Source organism: Mirounga leonina, unplaced genomic scaffold, assembly GCF_011800145.1.
Source record: "Mirounga leonina isolate KUSES-001 unplaced genomic scaffold, KU_Mleo_1.0 Mir_108, whole genome shotgun sequence".
Taxonomy (NCBI): Eukaryota; Metazoa; Chordata; class Mammalia; order Carnivora; family Phocidae; genus Mirounga; species Mirounga leonina.
The window spans coordinates 4553093-4575741 of NW_023270237.1; the positions used below are offsets into that span (position 1 = coordinate 4553093).

The 22649-nt window shown below is 39.5% G+C and overlaps 1 long non-coding RNA gene across 1 annotated transcript in view; it reads right to left on the bottom strand.

Annotated features, from left to right (window-relative positions):
• The window catches only part of LOC118019588, a 35581-nt gene extending 15219 nt beyond the window's left edge, over window positions 1-20362 (bottom strand). The window contains exons 1-4 of the long non-coding RNA XR_004681712.1: window positions 19834-20362; window positions 19303-19442; window positions 18540-18659; window positions 15747-15797 (exon numbers count right to left, since the gene is read on the bottom strand). This is a non-coding gene — a long non-coding RNA (uncharacterized LOC118019588). The remainder of the gene's footprint in view (window positions 1-15746; window positions 15798-18539; window positions 18660-19302; window positions 19443-19833) is intronic.
• Window positions 20363-22649: the final 2287 nt, after the last annotated feature.

Below are 22649 nucleotides of genomic sequence, written 5' to 3' on the forward strand. Positions count from 1 at the left end.
ATCCAACCTCAGTCGTGGTGAAAGGCGGCTTTGAGGCTCTTCAGGTTCACCACTTAAAGATTCTCTATTTCCCCTCAGCCACCCACAACCGCCTACAATGAGGTGCCTCATTAATTGTAAGAGGGGACACATACACTGCTCCTAAAGTCACAGGCAAAGGAACATCAAAAGCTTAAAGGAGAAGAACCATGAAAAGCATAAAATAGTTTGACAGACATAAAGAAATTTGCCTATAAAAAATTGGCTATAATTTTGGGATTTTATTCCTATAAACTAAGATATAATATGTCTTGTGCACAAATTATATGGGGAGATGAAAAAGCTGTGAACATACAAATGTATATCCAGATACAGATAGATATTATAAATTGGAAGAATAGTATTTGGTTCTATTAAATGGTTTATCATAAATTATCCCTTTATAGAAATTATTTTAAATGTGGTTAAATATCTAAAATATCAACTGACACAATTTTTTTCCCCCAGAAACAAAGTTGTGGTGCACAACTGCATGCTTATTATATAAGAAATCTTGCAAAAGAAAATCATGCATCATTCCTAATACCCAGGATTCTCAGAGCTAAAATATCTCTTCTGATGGTTGGTGACCTTGCCTTCTCTGAACCCCAATTCAGGGTTGCTTTAAAAATGCCCCCTCACTTACTCCTTCTTGCATGAGGACAATATCCTAAAAGGGCCCTAAATAAATACTTTCTACTTTGGCAAGGGGGAAAAGTACACTGCAAATTTTTGTCCCAAGTTTATCATGCCTATAGGGCCTTAAGCAAGACTTAGCATCAGAAGGACTTAGGACAACACTCTCAACTAGATGGAGCAAACCACTTTATTTATATCTTTATAACATAGTTTCCCATGTACTTCTAAAACTGATGATTTCATATACTTATTTAACCAGCAGCAGCATCAAGCTCTTATCAATTCCCAGTTTTTCAAATCTATTTTTTAGACCAAAATATTCTGAAACCAAATGAGATTGTCAAAGAGACCTAGAATCATGCAGGCTAGGAAAGGACAGGTTTCCAAGGAAACTAATTAAGGCCCAATATGTTAGTGACACCTTCAAATCCAAATGACTTAGGTCTGAACTGATTAAATCAAAAGCCAAGTGGAAACTAGACCTAATCTTAGATATCAAAATTATAACAATCAAGTGCTGTTTTCTAGACCAAGCAAAAGAACAGGCAGTAAGACTGTAGTTTAGGATGCTCTGGGAGATCAATGGAAAGCACACCAATGGTTTTTAAACAAACATAACAAAACTTTTCAACCTAGAAAGGGTTCTAGGTAGGTAGTTTGGACAAGGGTACATTTATCCTAAGGATGTTGCTATTGCTTAAAACATGGAGAACTCTTTCATCATTTCCTTCGGAGCCTCTAGCAAGTTTAGAATATCCTCAGTAGTGTTAAACCTTTAACAAAAAGTTTATTTTGTTTGGTGGTGGACGGAGTTTAAGGGAAATGATGAGGAGACTGAAGTAGCCAATAATCTTTTGAAGGATAATCCAGCAAATAAGGATAGTTACCAAATTAGGTTAGTACCGTTTTACATTCACCTATTCACCCAAAAGAACAATTTTCAAATGGAAAAGGATAAGGCAGTTACCATTAAGAGGGCACTGAATGACCTGAAACCATAAAAATCCTAGAAGAGAACATAGGCAGTGTTCTTTTTTATATCGGCCATAGAAACATCTTACTAGACATGTCTCCTGAGGCAAGGGGAAAAAAGCAAAAATAAACTGTTGGGACTACATCAAAATAAAAACCTTCTGCACAGAAAAGGAAACAATCAACAAAAGTAAAAGGCAGCCTATGGAATGGGAGAAGATACTTGCAAATGACATATCTGATAAAGGGTTAGCATCCAAATATATAAAGAACTTATTAAACTTACCACCCAAAAAAAGAAAAATCCAATTAAAAAGTGCAGAAGACATGAATAGACATTTTCCAAAGAAGACATCAGAGGCCAACAGACACATGAAAAGATGCACATCACGGATCATCAGGGAAATACAAATCAAAACTACAATGAGATATCACCTCACACCTGTCAGAATGGTTAAAATCAGGGGCACCTGGGTGGCTCAGTCATTAAGTGTCTGCCTTTGGCTCAGGTCGTGATCCCAGGGCCTGAGATGGAGCCCCGCATCGGGCTCCCTGCTCAGCAGGAAGCCTGCCTCTCCCTCTCCCACTCCCCCTGCTTGTGTTCCCTCTTCTCGCTGTGTCTCTGTCAAATAAATAATAAATAAAATCTTAAAAAAAAAAAGAATGGCTAAAATAAAAATCAGAACACAAGAAACAACAGGTGTTGGCAAGGATGTGAGAAAAAGGAACCTCTTGCACTTTTGGTGGGAATGCAAACTGGTACAGCCACTTGTGGAAAACAGTGTAGAAGTTCCTCAAAAAGTTAGAAATACCCTATGATCCAGCAATCATACTTCTAGTATTTACCCAAAGAATACAAAAATACTGGGGCACCCAGGTGGCTCAGTTGGTTGGGCATCTGCCTTCAGCTTGGGTGTGATCTTGGGGTCCTGGAATTGAGCCCTGTGCTAGGCTCCCTGCTCAGTGGGGAACCTGCTTCTCCCTCTCCTCCGCACTGTTCTCTGGCTATCTCTGTCTCTCTCAAATAAATAAATAAAACCTTTAAAAAAAAAAGAATACAAAAATACTAATTCAGAGGGATACATGCACACTGATGTTTACTGCAGCATTATTTACAGTAGCCAAATTATGGAAACAGCTCAAGTGTCCATTGATAGATGAATGGATAAAGAAGATGTGGTATATATGTATATAATGGAATATTACTCAGCCATCAAAAAGAATGAAATCTTGCCACTTGCAATGACATGGATACAGCTGGAAAGTATCATACTAAGCAAAATAAGTCAGAGAAAGACAAATAGTATACAATTTCCCTCATATGTGGAATTTAAGACACACAAAAAAAACTAGCAAAGGGGAAAAAAGAGGGGCAAACCAAGAAACAGACTCTGAACTGTAGAGAACAAACTGATGGTTATCAGAAGGGAAGTGTGGGGGGGGATGGATGAAATAGGTGATGGGGATTAAGGAGTGTACTTGTGATGAGCACTGGGTGTTGTATGTAAGTGCTGAATCACTATGTTGTACACCAGAAACTAATATTACGCTGTATGTTAACTAATTGGAATTTAAATAAAAACTTAAAAAAAATTTTAAAAGAGGGCACTGAAGTTTAAGATACATATTAGAAAATAACTGTTAACTTAAGTGAGAAGAATTATAACCCATGTGTCCCCATATACACACACACAAAGAAAAGTAAAAAACATTTCAAATATAATCAGAGCATCATAGTTAATGACATACAAGAAATCAAGAAGAAAGACGGAGGATAGATCAAAGCCTCTGATTTCAAAGGGAAGGTACACAGTAGGAGAGAAAAAAGTAGAATCTAGAAAGCACATCGTTTCTAGAAAAATTCTAGAATAAGGTGTTAAACAGATGTCTCCAAATTATAAAATTCTAGAAATAATCAAGCTTATAGTTTTACAGATTTAAAAAAACAGAGGGTAAAAGAGACAAACTGACTTGCCTAAGGTCATAAAACTAAGCATAACAGGGAAATCAAGACAACAACTTGGGTTATGTCCTGACATGTCTTAGAACACTTAAAAAATAAAGGAACACGTGGGTGGGGTTCAGTTGGTTAAGCATCTGCCTTCCACTCAAGTCCTGATCTCAGGGTCCTGAGATTGAGTCCCGCATTGGGCTCCTTGCTCAGCAGGGAGCCTGCTTCTCCCTCTGCCTGCTGCTCTCCCTGCTTATTCCCTCTCTCTCTGTGACAAATTAATAAATAGAATCTAAAAAAAATCTTTTTCTGTTTCTTTAAAAAAAAAAAAGAACATTTAAAAAATAAAGTGATGTCACTAGGAGGAAATTGGGTTCAGAAAGGAACCAACAGAACCCACAAAGTTGCAACAAACTTATCTTTAATAAACAATTAACAATTAACCAGGAAACATCGAGTTGGTGTATCTTCACTCCAGCAAAGCATTTTAACACCACTGGTGATAGCCTTGCAGACAAGATGGAAAAATGTAGCAGGGTACTTGGAAGAGCCCAGAGGATTCTGAAGAGTTGGGTGGTTTAACAGTCAGAGCAAATTAATGACTGGGTATCTATCACCTGTTGTGTGCTGCACACCTCTCATCGACACATCTGTATTAATGACTTGGGGTAGAAATAACAAAAATATGTTTATCAAACCTACACTTCATAATGCTAAAAAGGGAAATTGAAAAATTGACCTAGAATTCAACAACAAATTTTACATATATATGCAAATATATATAAAATATGAACACACACATGCATATATATATAATTTTGGATTGCAGATATAGTATGAGAGGAAGCTGGCTTATAATGGTTCATATTAAAACAAATAAAAAAATAAGTAACAAGAGCAAATAAGTCTCACGTGACAAATTTAATATAAGCCACCAGGGCAATATGGGTATCTAAAAAAGGCAAATAAACTTCCTGTTTCTAGTACCACATGTAAGGAACTTAGAAGTCACCACTGCATCCTAACATGAAGTAAAAAGATGAACAGACTGAAAAATCAATAACTCTTCTTGGATCCTTAAGAGGTGGGAGGACACAGGGTAAACCACTGCCCCAAGACTGGAGAGAGAGGGAAGAGGAAAAGAACTATTTAGAAATACACCAGAGCACTCTATGCTTTTTTTTTTTTAAGATTTTATTTATTTGTCAGAGAGAGAGAGAGAGCGTGCACAGGCAGAGAAGCAGGCAGAGGGAGAAGCAGGATTGCCAATGAGCAAGGAGCCTGATGCAGGACTCAATCCCAGGACCCTGGGATCATGACCTGGGCCAAAGGCAGGTGCTTAACAGACTGAGCCACCCAGGCATCCCACACTCTGTGCTTCTTAGTAAGGCCAGCACTCAGAAAAAACTAGTTAACCAGAGCCTAACCTTATAGGTTATTATCAAAGTTTCACTAACCTGGGAAAAGTATCTGATTCTAGCCTACTCTAGTCATCCCATCCTACCTAAGGGGGGGAAGGGGGAGGAAAAAACTGAGAAAGACTTGTCAGGTTCACAGTCTAGAAGCATTGGTCCACTGAAAGACTGAGACCTAATCACTGACTACAGATCACTTCCCCTCCCCCTACCTTCACACCACATTACTAAGGCCTATTTACAGTAGTTTCTTTTATCCAGTACATCATGTACAGATATCAAAAAAAAAAAAAAAAAAAATCCAAGGCATACTAAAAGGCAAAAAAAAACACAATTTGAAGAAATAAAGTAAGCATCAGAACTATCAGAACCAGACATGCAGGGATGTTGGAATTATCAAAACAGGAATTTAAAACAACCATGATTAATATGCTAAGGGCTATAAAGGATAAAGTAGACAACATGCAAGAACAGATGGGCAATGTAAGCAGAGAGATGGAAATCCTAAGGACTAAAAAGAAATGCTTTAGAGCAAAAACACCGTAACAGAAATGAAGAATGCCTTTGATGAGCTTATTAGAGAACTGGTCATGGCTGAGGAAAAAATTGCTAAGCTTGAGGATATCTTAATAGAAACCACCAAAACTGGGGCAGGGGGCAGGAAGGGAGGGGACAACAGAATTTCCAAGGACTGTGAGACAACTAAAAAGGTGAAATAAATGTGTGATGGGAATACCAGAAAGAAAAGAAACAGAAGAAATATTTGAAACAATAATGACAGACTTTCCCCCAATTAATGTCAGACACAAAACCACAGATCCAGGAAGCTCAAAGAACACTAAGCAGGATTAATTCCAAATAGGAAAAAACAAATAGGCATATCATTTTAAAACTACAGAAAATCAAAGATAAAGAAAAAATTCTGAAAGAAGCCAGAGGGGAAAAGCACCTTAACTATAGATGAAAAAATAAGAATTATACCCAACTTCTCAAAAACCATGCAAGCAACAAGAGAGTGGAGTGACATATTTAAAGTGTTGAGAGAACAGTACAACCAACCTTGAATTTCATACCCTGTGAAATTATCTCTTAAAAGTGAAGGAGAAATAAAGACCTTCTCAGACAAACAAAAATGGAGGAAATTTGTTGCCAGTAAGTCCTGCCTTGCAAGAAATATTAAATGAAATTCTTTAGAGAGAAGGAAAATATATAGGTCAGCTACTCAAATCTACATAAAGCAAGGAAGAGCTTCAAAAAAGAAATATGAAGGTAATATAAGAACTTTTATTTTTTATTCTTTATTGGTCTAACAGATAACAGTTTCTTCAAAATAATAATAACAATATATTAATAATAATTATTATTAGCAACAATATATTCAGTTATATGTGCTTGTATATAAAAGCAATGATATAAAGAATGAGAGGGGGGCACCTGGGTGGCTCAGTCAGTTAAGCGTATGCCTTCAGATCAGGTCATGATCCCAGGGTCCTGGGATCGAGCCCCACATTGGCTCCATGCTCAGCAGGCAGACTGCTTCTCCCTCTCCCTCTACCCCTCCCCCTGACCCCTCTCCATCTGCTCATGTGCTCTCTCTCTCTCTCAAATAAATAAATAAAATCTTTTTAAAAAATGAGAGGGAGAAATTAGGATTCTTTCACTATTATAAAGTACTCACACTACCTATGAAGTGGTATAGCATTATTTGAAAGTGGGTTTGGGTGGCTGTATATGCATATTGTAATCTCTAGGGCAATTACCAAAAAAAAAGAAGTATAAATGATATGCTAAGAAAGGACATAAAATGGAGTTCTAGAAAATGCTCAATTTTAACCACAAAAAGCAGAAAAGGAGTGGAAGACAAAAATAAGAACAAAGAATAAGGGTAACAAATAGAAAACAGTAACAAATATGGTAGATGTTATGCCAACTACATCAATAATCACTCTGAACATGAATAGTCTAAATGTACCAATAAAGACAGCAAATAAAAGCAAAACCCAACTATATGTTGTCTACAAGAGACCCACCTTAACTATAAAGATTGAAACTATATAGATTGAAAGTAAATGGATAGAGAAAAATATACCATGCTAACACTAATCAAAAGAAAGCAGAAGTAGCTATGTTAATTTCAGACAGAGCAGACTTCAAAGCAAGGAAATTAAACAGAGATAAAGAAGGGCATTGCATATGACAAAGGGGTCAGTTCTCCAAGAAGACAACAATCTTTAACATATATGTGCCTAACAATACAGCATCAAGCTACATGAGGCAAAACTGATAGAACTTTAAGGAGAAACAGATGAACCCACTCTTGAAGTTAAAGTCTTCAACACCCCTCTATCAGAAATGGACAGACCCAGCAGACAGAAAATCAGTTAAGGACAGAGTTGAACTGAACGACACCATCAATTGGTGTAAAGAACATCTGTAGATTACTTCATCCAACAACAGCAAAACACACATTCTTCTCAAGTTGACATGGTGCATTTACCAAGACAAACCACATCCTGTGCCATAAAAAGGCAAACAGTTCTCAACCTCAGGTGACCCTATCCAGAGGATTATGTTCCATTCCCAGCCCTGGGTTTCATGAAGGACCTCCATAAACTAAATGAGTCTAGAAAAGGATGTCTAGAACAGTAAGAGCTGTAAACATGAAAAGAGTTGAAGCATCTGACATGAAAACTTAGAAGTTATAAGATGGTTGTCTTCAAATATTTGGAATGAGTCATGAGAAAAGGAGAGAAGACATGTTGTATGTTAAAGGAAGAACTCTAGCTGCAGATTAGAGGAAGGCAATTTCATCTCGACATGAAGAACTTTCTTACCAACTGCACCGTCTAGCCAAGGGATGACTGTCTCACCCACGTATGTTCAACAATGAGCACTCCAGCACCACAGGGGCCAGATGGAAGTCGGGGGACCATCAGTCAGGTGCCCCTGAAAGATGTTCCTGTACCTGGAGTTGGAGGATAAACCAGACGTTTTCCAAGGAACCCTTCCATAGTTAAAGCTGACTTTTGCTCCTAAGTGGTGTGACTAGGAGGTTTTGAGAATGATTTTCTCTCTCAGCTCATATACCATCTCTTTGAGTCATTTAAAATAAATGGCCTTATCTTCTTCCAAAGATTGTCTCCCATGAAATTCCCATTTACATATGCAGAATAACATCTTTTCCCAATTTCCACACTGCCTCATTCACTGATCCCCATGCCTCTTTCTAAGATAGCAAGATAATGGTTAACTTGGTCAGAGTGCCAGCTTCAGGTACTGCTTCCTTGTATTTGTCTCCTTCCTCTAATTGTCTCTCTGTGGCTCCTTAGATTCTAAATTTCCTTAATGAGCTGTTGGTTCTGAAACTGGCCCTTTGCCCAGTGTGGGGCTTCCCCATCCTAGAGGTGTGAAAAGACACATCACACCCTGTGGCACCGGGGAAGTCCCCAGGCCCCTGGAGAGCTGAACTATTTTATTTTAAATATTAAATAGAAGAGAAGCTTGACTGGTGGGTGTGAAAGAGATGGGGATTTTCAGTTATGAAATAGTGACTAGGTACTATTTTCACAGTAAAAGATCATTTATCTTCATTGACTCACACATACACACCTCCTTGATCAGTTGGCTCTTTTACCAAGTGTCCAATATTCTAGTAGCACCATCAGAAGAGTCAGGTCCAGGGGTATTAGCATTACAACTACATTATACAGTAGCATCTGAATGAAGCAGAAAACCTTTGATTGCTTTTTAAAACATTGAAGAAATCTTAGTTGCAGGCACTACCTAAATGTTTACCTCATATCAAAAGTCTTGGACAAACTTTTGAATAGTTTTCATCCATTAACTTTTCACTGAAAAATGCCAAGTGAATTTTAGAATAAATTTGCTCACTTTCTGTGGATTTAAATCTGACACTCCTCAAGTCACCAGGTCCTTTAAAACTTTTTTCATGGTAACAGCCCCTTAAACAAACCAGAGGAGAAGAAAAATCCAAGGTAGAATCTACATGTACTCAAGACCCTATCTACTTAGAGTCCAAGTGCATGGTGTAATGAAACAGAGAAGCTTGCATGCGTCTACTCATCTTAACTATTAACCCAGCTGGGAAGAAGAACCAGAAGTCAGTCACTTTGTCTAAAAACTTACAAAGGAAAGTTCCTGGCTAAAGAGGTTGGCATGAGAAAATGGAGAAGACAGGAGGTGGAAAATGTTAATGCCAAACATCTGGACCCATACCTCAGTGCTGAAGTTTAAAATCCAGGCAAGGAGAAAGGAAAGGACCCATACAGGTTAACACTCTGAGAACCCAGAGCTTCCTCTTTGCTGCCTCATCCCTATTTGTAATGTGTGTATAAACGGAGTCTGCTGATAACGACAAATCTGTCTATCCAGGACAGCTTTGGTTCTTCCTAGACTATACCAATAAGAAGGGATGGAGGGGTTCTCTGAGGATGACCCACTGAGATGGTCAACAGAAAAAGAACACCACCAGGAAAAGACAGAGGTTCTAAAGGACGGGAGGTATGAATTCTTAATAAAAAATTATCTTCAGGATACACTACAAAAGTATACCCTAAAGTTATACAAACTACCAAGCTTTTTCCAGCCTTAGAACCTCTGCCAGGAACGCTTTCTCCAGATCGTAAGATGGCTGGCTCCTCCTTGTCCTTTAGGTCCCTCTCAAATGCTACATTCACCAAGAAAGTTTTTCTCAGTTTCCAGACTCAGGCAGTCATCCAGTCACAGTCACTATGTTAGCTTTATCCCAGCACTCAGGGTGCCTTGAAATTATCTTGTTCGTTTGTTTTGTCTACTTCCTCCTTCTAGAATGTAAGTTCTGTGCAAACAGGAATCTTGCCTGTCCTGCCACATCTTATCGTTCACCCAAAGAAGGGTTCCTAACACATGGAGTGGCTGTTAATACACATCTGTTGAATGAATGAATGACCAAATCTCTGGTGGATTTTCTTGTTTTTAATGAATTTTATAACAAATGTTCTTGTGAGGGGAATTTCATTCCCCAGTAATACCTGGTAAATGAGGATGTAAATGGGAAAGCCTGTTGTCATTATCTAAATAATTTAAAGAACAAAATTCCTGAGTACATGCTATTATTAGAGGACAGAACTACCAGACTATGAATCACAATTGTAAAACAAAATTATTACTTACTTTTCTGACTGATAGATCATTACCTCATCTTTCTTCTGATGCCCAAGGAGCTGCTGTACCCAAGGACCACCTTTTCATTTCAAAGCAACTTGGTACGAGTAAAATGAGTCACTTTTAAAAGTCTACCAAGAGCTTTACTTTTCACTCTGAGCATCTTCTTCACCACCTACATTGTATAAAATGATTTCTGTTTTATCCCACCCATTCCCTCCCCCCACCCCCCCGCCTCCATGCCTTCTGAGAAATCCAAGCAGAGTCCCAAATCCTACATCTGGACGCACTGTAAGTCAGGTACTATATAAATCTATTCTCTCCACCAACAGTATTTCTTGCTATACTAATGTGATTCTAACATGCTAAAACAGTCACCTGCTAAGCTGAAAATTCCGCAACCAGTAAGAAATATCAAGAAGATCTGTCTTTGCAGACAAAATAAACACTGTGGTATGAAGTGTACTTTGTGAATTAAATAATTAGAAGCCAGATGCCAAAGGGCCAAAGTAAAAATAGTTGCGTCCACCAGGCTTCCTACATTCTTTATGAGGGACTAAGACATACAGTAAGACTATGGCTAAATGTAAAATTCGTTTTCGCTAATCCTGTTCATTTAGGCAGAAAATTCTTTGTTCTAGCTTTAGAGCAAGAAGACTGCACCATTACTGAAAGTCCATTTTGTACATTTAAAAATAAAACGTGACAAATGGGGATTTGCTGCCTGTCCCTGGCTGTCAGTTACAGTGCATAGCTGTGGGCTTACCCGAACAGGAGAACAAAAGCCTGTGTGGGAGAGAACGCACACTGCTGACTGTATCCAGGGAAAAGCCATAAAAGAGGAGATGCTCTTGTGGGACAGTTTGGGCAGGATTACCAGAATGTTGGAGAGAATTCCATTAAGCAACCAGACTCGATGCCTTGGTGGGATCCACCATGCACACAAGGCCACAAAGAAAAATGTGTGACTCTTCCACAATCAAACGGGAGAACACGGGCTGAGCCTTTGCTCCAAGTTTTTCTGACTGGAGTCCTCTACACTCTCCTTTCCATCAAGTTGCTCCCAGTTCTTCTGTGGAGATCTGGGTCAAGCTGCACATCCTCAGAAAAGCTTTTTCTAACACATCTTGCCTAGGGTTGACTTGGATGTATTTCGTGAGCCCCTACCTGTTTTTACAAACATATAACAGCCGCTATACAAATCCCCATAGCCTGCTGTTGTTTTCATTCTAGCCCCTGCATGTCCTGGCTTGAGGCAGATTATAATCTCCCCACCAGGACAGATGTATGTCCCCTATTTCCCCACAGAGTTGAGTACTGTATTCTTTCCCACAAATCGGTTATTTTTATTTTTTTAAAAGATTTTATTTATTCATTTGACAGAGATAGATACAGTGAGAGAGGGAACACAAGCAGAGGGAGTGGGAGAGGGAGAAGCAGGCTTCCCACAGAGCGAGGAGCCCAATGCGGGGCTTGATCCCAGGACCCTGGGATCATGACCTGAGCCGAAGGCAGACGCTTAACGACTGAGCCACCAGGTGCCCCTCCCACAAATCAGTTATTTAATAAAAGCTGGCAGAATGACCTAGCAAATTATATTCTCACAGGATTCATTCCTAAAAACCAGGGGGCCCCTGCATAAGAACTGGAGTTTGGGGAACACTGAAATATGACTGGAGGAAGGCTAAGGATTAAACACGTTAGGCCAAGGAAGAAGAGGTAAAGAAGATGGACATTCCCCAGGAGAGAGCAAGGAAGGCCCTCCGAACCAAATAGTACCATTTAAGGGTCAAGGAGAGAATAGGAAGCACTGAGGGAACCCAGGAGGAGCAAAGACTCAAGGTCAGGACAGAATGGTGGCACTAAACCCAAAATGAGAAGAATGGAAGAGGGTTTCTAAAAGCAATGTGCCAAATGTTGAGTTAAGAGTGAAAGCAAGCAAGCATTTCTGGGTGTGTGGGTGGGTGGGTATGAGGTCACTGAGGCAGGAGGAAGGTGAACGGGAGAGCAGACCACAGATGTAGCACAACCGAGTTCATCTGCGGGACGAGGAGAGCTGTTAGGCTAAGGTGTACCCCAAGCTGCCTTCCAGTCCCAAATGTGCGCTAGGGTGCTAGCTCCCAAACCACACCCAGCTCTGATGAGGTGTGGTCACTGAAACCTCAGTTTCCAAGGTCTCCACCGTGATTAACGATTAACGTGCTCATTTCCATGGTGATACTTTCTGGCACTTGCCCTCTCTTACAAAGGTAGTATAAGGACTAATTAGATAAAAGTCTCTCGGGAAGTCAAAGTTGTCACAGCTGGGCTCAGTTCTCCCAGCGTCAGCTGCTGGCCCTTTGAGCAGCCTTCCCAGACCACACGGTGAACCAGTACAAGGACCCAGGAGAGTGCCCAGCTTCCCTGTGGGACCCAAAGGACCAGCTGAAGATGTGAGGCAGAGGCAGTCTCCTCCTGGGACCCTTTCCAGCTTCCAGTAAAGCTATTCTGGGGCAGGAACACACATGGAGCAACAGTGCTCTCGTCTTGGTCAGTGTCTGCAGCCAGGGTCGGACATGCTGCCTGAGGTGGACCCCGGACCCGGGAAGGAAGAGGAGGAGAAGTGACAGTGCCATCACTAATCACAGATTCTTAGATTGGCTTATTTCTTTGACAGTTCATTTTAATACTTCATACCTGATGCTCCAAAACCTAAAATAAAACTGTTTATCCCCACCCCCCTTTTCTAATAGAAAGAGGAAAGCAATTCAGAATCCATTCCTCTATCACTTGGGCAAAGAATACATTAAAGCAGCATCTCTGTCCTCACTTCCCCAGAAAATACCCAATGACCATTCCTTCTGGGAGTGTATTCCAGAAAATGCTTTGCTTGAAAGAGTGCAAAAAGAATAAGCCCCACCGTCACTAAGGTGTGTTAAGATGGTCATGGTATCATTCTGAATTCTGCTAAGAATATGTTAATTAAATGCAGTCTTTGTCCTCAGGAAATGTATAACCCGATACATGAATTCCCCTCCCATCTCTGCCCCTCACGGTGAGGAAATGGCCCAGGTGGCACCATCTTGGATTCCCACCCTCTGGCTGAACTCTGGGGCTTGGCCACTTGACCTCATACGGTTTGGTGACCATATTCATCAACCCCAGTAAGATACATAGCCTGAGGCAGAAGTTTTTCAAGGAACTAAATTGTGCAGGTTCAAAATCTTAAAATAAATATATTTCCATCTAATGTTGTCTTGTGAAATGTTTATATGAAGTTTCTTTGGTCAACAACTTATTAAAGTACTTTCTATCAGTAATATAATTTAGGGAATTGCTGCAAAATCTATAGAGTTTCAAGAAAGTAACAGACCACTTGTTCTGGTCTATGGTATTTCATGATTGTTTGCTGACAACACCCCATAATTCCTGCAGCATGTTTCTCTGAACTGCGTGTGTTTAGAGAAATATAATCTAAGGAGAATTGTATGGCATATTCCTGGATATGGTCAAGAGGGGTTCACTTAGTTTGGGTCAGTTTTCATATTCAGTCCCTGGATTTCTATTCACCTTTGTCTGTCAGTAGTAGTTTATAAATGTCTGTCTGAATAAATAGGGCCAGGATAGCTCACAATAAAGAATAAGTGGTAATTTAAGATAACAAATTCAGATTCATTAAGGATTTTTTTCCTAGATTTCCTAAAATCCAGTAAGAATTGTATTCCTTCGGAACAATTTAAACTTTTATTCAGTGTTTCACCTTGTCTGTAATTACCATTCTATGAAACCATGCATATCTATTAAGAGTTGGAAACACCACAGTAAACGTCTGGTAACTGTAAAAAACAAGAAAACCAAACCTTAAGGGGAACAAGGAAACTCGATATCTGAAAGCAGGATTGGGATCATTTTCATAGATCCCTATATTTTGAGGGAAAAAAAGGCTAAAGCACATTATTCAAAGGTGAACACTCATATGGCCATCAGTACTAAGGTACTCTTGTTACTATTACAATAAGAAAACATTATCTTTATGTGAAACCGTGTTGGAAAATCTGAGTTGACTGAAGAAAGGTAAAAACATAATGCTAGATTGGAAAAATTAGGCCAAAAGGGACAAATGTGAAACTTGTCAGGTATAATGTTAAGACAACTGCTTATATAATATGTGTAAGTCAAAACTAAAAAAGAGGAACCATTTAGTCTGTTTTGAGACAAGGAACCTAAAAAAATGGTGAGGTCCATGCATAATATTAAGCTATACAGCCTGAAAATAAAAACTGTGAAACAAGAATATTTTATTTTATTTTGATGTTTAGTTGGACTTTTGAAAACATGTTGGATTAACCACTAGAAGGTAGAAGATGAGAAACTAGTCAAGGAATCCATAATCTTACCTGGTGAACAGCAAAATGTTTACATAAATAAATCAGGCTCTGTGCAAGTCCCTGCAAAGGAGATGCCTGTTGTCCAAATCCAGCTGTGATCTGTGATGTATTTTAGCCTCTTTACTTTAGGAAGAGATCAGGAAATGAAGAGGCAAGTGACACTGGATGGGTAAAACCAAAATAAACAGAACCTATACTTAGAAGTTTGGTCATGGTCCAAGTGCCATGATGCAGTATTCCGTAAGAAAAGCCAACCAGACAAATAGCCAGCATAAATAACTGAAAACCTACAGCTACATGGAAGCTCAGTGGAGGAGCTACTAAGTCAGGTAGGAAAGTCCCCTGGACTCAGTTTCAGCGTGCTGGCCTTCAGATAGATCTCCATGTCTCTCCCATGGTTTAGAAAGCTCCTTTTAGTACAGCATTATTCTAATCATTAGAAAGTGGGTTTGTTTAAATTGAGCATCAGCATGAACATCTACTTATGCGAGGTTGTCAAGTGTACCCACAGGGCCATCCTTTATGGTACCCGCTGAGTGGGGCTGGAGGGGCCAGCAGCCTTCCAGGCCTGAAACTGCCAGTCACTGATGTGATAGACAGCAATGGGAGAAAAGCAGGCTGACGCGGCTCAGACCTCCTCTCTCAGCATGGAGGGTACATTTAGAGGTCAGGTAATCTAGTCAATCTTTCTCTAGACTTTTAGATTTCATCTACCTGTAACTTTACAAAATTAACTTGGGATACCCAATGCTATGTGGCAAAAAAACTACATTAAAAAAACAACTACCATACAATCTACTAGTCTTTGCTGCTTTAAAAAAAGGCGGGGGGGGGGGGGGCGAGCAGGGGCGGGGGCACCTGGGTGATGCAGTCAGTGAAGCGTCTGCTGTAGGCTCGGGTCATGATCCCAGGGTCCTGGGATCAAGGCCCGCGTCAGGCTCCCTGCTCAGCAGGGAGTCTGCTTGTCCCTCTCCCTCTGCCTCTCCCCCTGCTTGTGCTTGTGCTGGCTCTCTGACAAATAAGTAAAATCTTAAAAAAAAAAAAAAAAAAGGCGGGGTAGGGGAGATTTAAAGATACAGGGAGTAGCAGAAAAGGCAAACACTGAAACACGGCAAGAGTAACTCAGGGTGGCCCATTAAAAATGAGGCTCTTTCTAGTGCTTCCCACCTCCCTTTCATCCTTCCTTTTCCCAGACATGGTGCTTGACTCCCATTCACCCACCAGCTCTCAATTCCCGAGGATATTTTCTTCAGTGTCCTCTTCCACAAGGACCTTTTCATAAGGAAAAAGGTAGGTAGATACATGTTAGTAACATGCTAGTTTTTAGCTGAAAACTAAAGTTTCAGTTTTAATGTAAAGGACGATCCTCTCAGAAATATTTACATTTTTAACAGAAGGAACAAATAGGAGTGCAAAGTTCCATTACTCTAGCTTGCCTTTTGGAAAAGTCAAGTGCAATATGGGAGCAGGAGCCTTCTTTCAGTGCCCCCCCAAAACCACTCCAAACTGGAGGTCAACAAGGCTCTCAATTCATTTTCTAGTAAGACTTCACTTACTAAAGACAATCTAGAAACCCAAATTCAACATCCTTCATTTTGTTCATCCTGAAATGCTTTTAAAGGAAGAAATTGCCACAGACTTATTCTATATTATTGATTACCAGTCGGGGGTGATTTTGCCCCCTAGCCTGGGGACTTTTGTTAACATCTGGAGATCCTTATGGTTATCTCAGGGTGGGGAGTGGGGGACAGCTGGTGCCACTGTCATCTTGTGGGCAGAGGCCAGGGATATTGCTAAGCATCCTACAATGCACAAGGCAGCCCCACAACAAAGAATTAGCCAGTCCAAAATGTCAATAGTGCTAAAGTTGAGAAAACCTACTTTATAAGAGCTAACTGCTATATAGCTGATATTTGGAGGATGTAAACACTAATGCTAGTGAAATTACTGTGCCCATGGTACGAATAAAAATGACCATAATTTGGAAAGATTCACACTATTTTCTTAACATTTCTGGAACATCATAATTCTGGCTCTGAATTATTTAAATTACTTTTTCAAAACAGTCGATTGAATAAAACGAAGAGGCTTTATATAGTTCATCTAAGTTTTTCTATTTTGGAAATAAGAGTTTTGATTAAAATTGGCATTTCTGAAACTCTAATTGCTAGTTATTGCTGGGGAAAGAAAGGAAAAAATTATTTCCAAGACCAGCCAGATGGGAAGTCTCAAGATAAGAAATTATAAGCCAATGTTCATATTCCAATCACAAGAAGGTTTCTGTTTACACGTTCTTAATTCTGCTTAAAAATAAGCAATATATTTCTTCAAATAGTTACTGAACTGCTATTAACTGGCTAATTTCTTAACATTAGGTTTAATCCCCCCAATCTTGTTAGATTATTAATAAGTAGAACAGCAATTTTTACAAGAACACTCTGTATATTAAGGAGTCCATAAATTCTAATAGAATCAGAATGGTTTCTGATATGGCAAAGGATATCTCTTTGTAGATGTTAAATCTTCCCATAGAAATTTTTAATGTCCATATTTCTGAACCTATTTCTGATTGAAATATAATGAATGCTTCAGTTTACAGGCCCAGAACCAGAGCATCCCAAATGTCTTCCTGACATTTATACTTTAGTACCATTCATTCTTAGGACCTGCACACTTTGGTAACTTCTGATCTTCCATATCTGAAAGCTCTCTCTCCTAACTTTCTCACTCCCTTCTCTTTTTTTCCTCTCCGCCATTTCCCCCAAGAAATGTCAAATGGATGAAAAAGACTTGCAGTACAGGGATGTGAGGAAAAGCCATAATGGTTCCTTCTGTCGTCCATGAGATTGAAAACTGTCCACAACCAGGAAAAGATGGCCAACTGAGGACTTTCACTTACTGAAATGCATCTTAAGCACTTGTAAGAGTTTCCAAACGTAAGAATCTTCAAGCCACACACACACAAAAAAAGCCTCTTTTTTTGAGGATCTTGTTTTAGGTAGATTTATGGAACTGCTTCCTTTTATTCAAGTCTACTGAAAGCCACAGAGAAAGAACTCCAAATTGAGGTACATCTCTTACTAGTTGCTTGGATTTGACAAATAAAGCAATCATCAAAATCAAGGAGCGTGCACTGCTTTTAAAAACCCTATTCGTTTGACATAATATAGCAGTGGGATGGCAAGGCAAATAAACGGCATTACTTAACATAATCACTTAATGTTGTGCAACCAACAGTCAGGTCTCATTGCTTTATCGCTTGCAAAGAGTTGGATGATAATAAAGTTGATTGTTAGTGTGAAGATATAAATTGTTCAGTAGTTAGAGTTGTTAATGAAAGCAAAGGAACACAAAAGAGGAAAAATAGGTTTTAGCAGCTCAAATTCATTGCTAATTGCCTGTGCATTCATTATAGGCTGACCAGGGCTAATTATCTAATTAAACTAAAGTTCTGCTGCCTTAGAGGAATTTCTCCCACTATGATGTTGGTTGTCAATTACCTCAGCAGGTCCCATTGAAATGTGTAGTTAACTCAAGTCATGTTTTGCTTTTTCCAACAGCAATACGTGGCACTCTTGGTGCATGATAATTTATGTTTAGAATTTTTAAAAAGTTTTTCCTTAAAAAATACTGTGAAAACTTAATAATAATGGTAAACATCATTTTAAACAAGAGTCTTGCTCACTTTATTCAATGATTTGTATTCAAGAAATGTCAATATAATCTGCTTTAGGTAGAGACGACACAATACAAAAGAGAAATCAAATATCATTGTATGCATGTTACTGAGTGTTCTTTTCACATGTTGCTTTTAAAAATACATTTAAAAGTGTCTTTTGTGATGCTCTGCAGTATTTCACAGTTGGAAATTATATTACTTATTGTCATGTAATTACAATTTTTAAAATTCATAGATTTTTCTAAAAAGCTGGAAATAAAGTGGTAAATCATCTGAACTAAATTCTTCACTTTATAAATAAGGGAACTGAGGTGCTAAGAAGTGAAATGACTTACCCAAAGTCACAGAGTGGGTTGTCAGAACCAGAGCCAGAACTGGTATTCAATCAGTTCTTCTTTCGTCCTTGATTGCTGCTGGTCCACTTTCAGATTAGACTGTCATCCTTCATGCTTTCTCTAAAATGTTGTAATAGAGCATCTAGTTGGACAAGGTTTCTGGTGTTTGTTGATTGGTTTTTCAAAAGAAGGCTTCAAAACCTTTCACTCCCCCAAGGAAACAGGTACTACGGTCAAGTCAGTCAAATATGCCCCAGAGATGTATTTTGGTCCTAGGGAACTTGATCCCCAATCGGTGGGATCATAAACCATCAAGCAATATTTACTAAGCATCCTTTGAGAAAGACATCTCCAAAGAAAGTACAATCTTGGGGCACCTGGGTGGTTTAGTCAGTTAAGCAACTGACTCTTGATTTCGGCTGAGGTCATGATTTCACGCTGGGCGTGGATCCTGCTTAAGATTCTCTCTCCTGCCCCTGGGTGGCTCAGTTGGTTAAGCGTCTGCCTTCAGCTCAGGTCATGATCTCAGGGTCCTGGGATCAAGTCCCAAGTCAGGCTCCCTGCTCAGAGGGGAGGCTGCTTCTCCCTCTGCTGCTCCCCCTGCTTGTGCATGCACACTTCCACCCTCTGTCAAATAAATAAAATCTTTAAAAAAAAAAAGATTCTCTCTCCCTCCCTTTCTGCCCCTCCCTCCCACCACCCCCACCCTACTCGCATGCGTGCTTTCTCTCTACAAAAAAGAAAAAAGAAAGTACAATCTCACCCTAAAGAGCTTTTCCCATTTTCACCTCCCTTGATCTTGGGATGCGGCATCTGCTCCCTGTAGGGACACAGGACTCTGGAACCTTTCCCTTTCGCAGTCATTTTTCAGGCCGGCAGCAGCAATGAACATACAGGTCTTTTCTGCCAAGTTAGAGAAGATGATTTTTCCCTTTTACTGCCTCTTGAAGATGAACATCAACTGTTTCACCACTTGTGATTCAAATCCATTAATTAAAATAAATATAAAGTAAAAATCTCTCTTTCAGCCAAGAGGAAAAGGACAGATGGGGAAGCGGAGGAGGTGGAGACAGCTGATGTCTTCTTAGAGGGGAAAAAAGGGAAAGAAAAACAAGAAGCATGAAATTGGGGGAAAAAGTTAATTAAGAGAGGTAAAAGGTGTTTCGATTTAATTTACAGTTCAGAACTATTTTGGTTCTCATAATAATTGCACTACTCAAAGAAGAGGAAAACCTCTCTAATATGAAAGTGGTAGGGGAGTGTTACCTTAAACCACTTCCAAAAACAGTCATACCTGGACTTTGGCAGTGCTTCAGACTGAGCTCGGCAAAAGCTTCTCTTCATTCATTCTCTTTCATTGCAAAAGCCACACATTTTTCCCCCTCAAGCTCCTTCTTGCATGCGCCTAATTTTTCATTTCTTTCTCCCTTGCCTCCCATTGCCTAAAACAAGACACTGGCAAGGAAACTAAAAAATGAACCAGTTTTAAGTCCTTTTCCGTCTCAATGCCACATGCACTGGCCTACAGAAATCACACAGTTCGAAACCAATGTCCTATAGCTTACACCACATACCACAACCTCCACAATTTATTGGTGCAATGTGCATACCTGAAGTCTAACCTGAACACTAAAAATTCCTAAGCATAGCATATTTAACTGAACACCCCATACACCAAAATGATTTGATTTCAGATAAACACACAAAGTTAAATCAGAATAGAGTGGAGCAGAGTTACTTTTAAGGTGGTAAGAGAGGGCGCCTGGGTGGCTCAGTAGGTGGGTGAAGTGTCTCCCTTTGGCTCATGATCTCAGGATCCTGGGATCAAGTTCCGCATAGGTCTCCTTGTTCAGCAGGGAATCTGCTTCTCCCTGTGCCCTCCCCCCCTCCAGCTGGTGCACTCGCTACTTCTTGCAAAAATAAATACAATCTTTAAAAAAAAGATGGTAGTAGAGATGGACAGAGCTAAGAGATGGACAGAGCTAAAAATAATTTTAGATAAGTGAGATGAAAGAAAATACATGGTTTTGTCTGAATTGTTCTTTTTAACTATCTCCATCATCCATGTGGAGCTAATGAGATGCTGAAAGGAATCTCAGAGATCATATGTCCCTGAACCACTAAGAAACTAGGATCTAGGGAAGTCAAATGATTTGCTCAAGAACACACAGCTGGTTAGTGTGAAAGCCATGTCTAGAACCAGCTCTTCTGCCTTCGAAAGTATTTCTTACAACTTGACATTTATTCATGATAACAGATGAGAAATATGTTAACATTTCCTAAGAATTGAAAGGAAAGCTACAATATAAACCCAAAATATTTCAAATATAACTAAGTATAAGTAAGTTAGTTGAAAAGTAGGAAAAATTCTTTAGCAATTTAGTTACCATGTTCTATAGTAACATAAAAGACAGATATAGGAGTAAGGTGACAAGAGCTACTGGGAAAAAAGAAACCTTCCTGCCCACCTCTAAACAAACAAACAACCTCAGGCTAGGAACTCAGAGCATTTGAGAATGTCAATACTTTTTTACTCTTTTGACTGGGCCCCAGTGTGATCAGAGAATTGGACAAAATTAATTCTGAAGAAGGATTTGAGAAAAAGTCAGAAGGTAATCTATCTCATGAATTAAGGAAAATAATTCCTCATAAAGAGGAGGGCCAAGGGAAAAAGGAAAAAAAAACAAAATATAAGCCTATTCCCAAAGAATGAAGAAATCAGAGAATTGAGGTAAAGTTAAGGGGGGTGGGGTGTGGAGGTGTGTGTGCGTGTGTGTGTGTGTGTGTGTGTGTGTGTCTGCCAGTATGTCTGTGTTTGGGGCTTTTTCCAGTTCTTCTTGGTTCCTGGTTAATTAAGCAAATATTTAAAAAAATAATCAGCTTTATTCATGCTTCTGTGTGCTGAGCCCATTCCTAAATTTAATAATTAGATGTGGGCAAGAGGTACGATTCAAGCTTTGTCAGTGTTACCTATCACTACATCGCTGCCAACTCATAAAAAAGAAAATGTGGAGAGAATATACTTTAAGAAATAGATTGTCAAAGCAATGGTTCATTAGCAAGCCCTGTCAGATCCACCTACAAAATAGATTCCTAATCTTTATACTAGTTCTCTCGTCTTTTCCCTGGATTACTGCCTCTAAACAGGGATTCTTTGCTGTTACACTCTTCCCCCACCAATCTCTAAGAAGTGTAAAACAGGTAAGTCATTCTCCTTCCCAAAGTTCTCCAAAAGCTTCTCACTGTATTTGTAATAAAGTCCACCTCCCCACCATGGCCCTCAACTCCCCATCACACCCCTATAACAATGGCCTATAAGGCCTATAAAATATGGCCCTTGCCTACCTCCCCAAATTCATCTCCAGGAACTCTGAAGGTCACTATGTGGTCTAACCTCACAGGCTTCATTCTCGTCCCCAATGATACCAAGCTCCTTCCCACTGTGTCAAAGTCACAGTATCTTATATCCTGTTTAACAACCTTAAGGCTTGGAATGCTCTGACTCCAAATTTTTCCATAACTGACTCCTTAATATGCAGGAGCAGCTCAAATGTTATCTTCTGGTCACCTCTGACTACCCAGTTTAAAGTAACACACCATATACACACACAAATATCACAGCATCCTATCATCCTGTTTTGTCTTCATAAACATATCTCTATCTGAAATTATGTTGCTCACTGATTTATACTATGTAACCTCCTCCATCCCAAAATACACACACACACACACACCCATGCACACACATGCAGGTAAATTCCTTGGGAAAGCAGATATTCCTTGCTGAAATCCCCAAAACCTAGAACAATGCCTGGTACTCAGCAGATACTTTTATCGAATGATAGATTCTGAATGATTGATTCCATCTATCCCAAACTTTTCCCAAATCCTGTGTCTGCCTTGTATTTCTAGCACTTGTTTACTATCACTTCTTCTTTGCTCCCTTTTCTGAATTTCTTTTGATCTTCATTCTGCTTACTGCAACACAAAGGAAAACAGAACAAGGAGCATAAAAAGAAGGACATTAATGGTGACAGAAATCTACTCAGCCAATGCTATTGGCAGTGGTAGAGAAGGGCAAGTAAGGTGCTTAAGGGCAAAAGTCCCTAG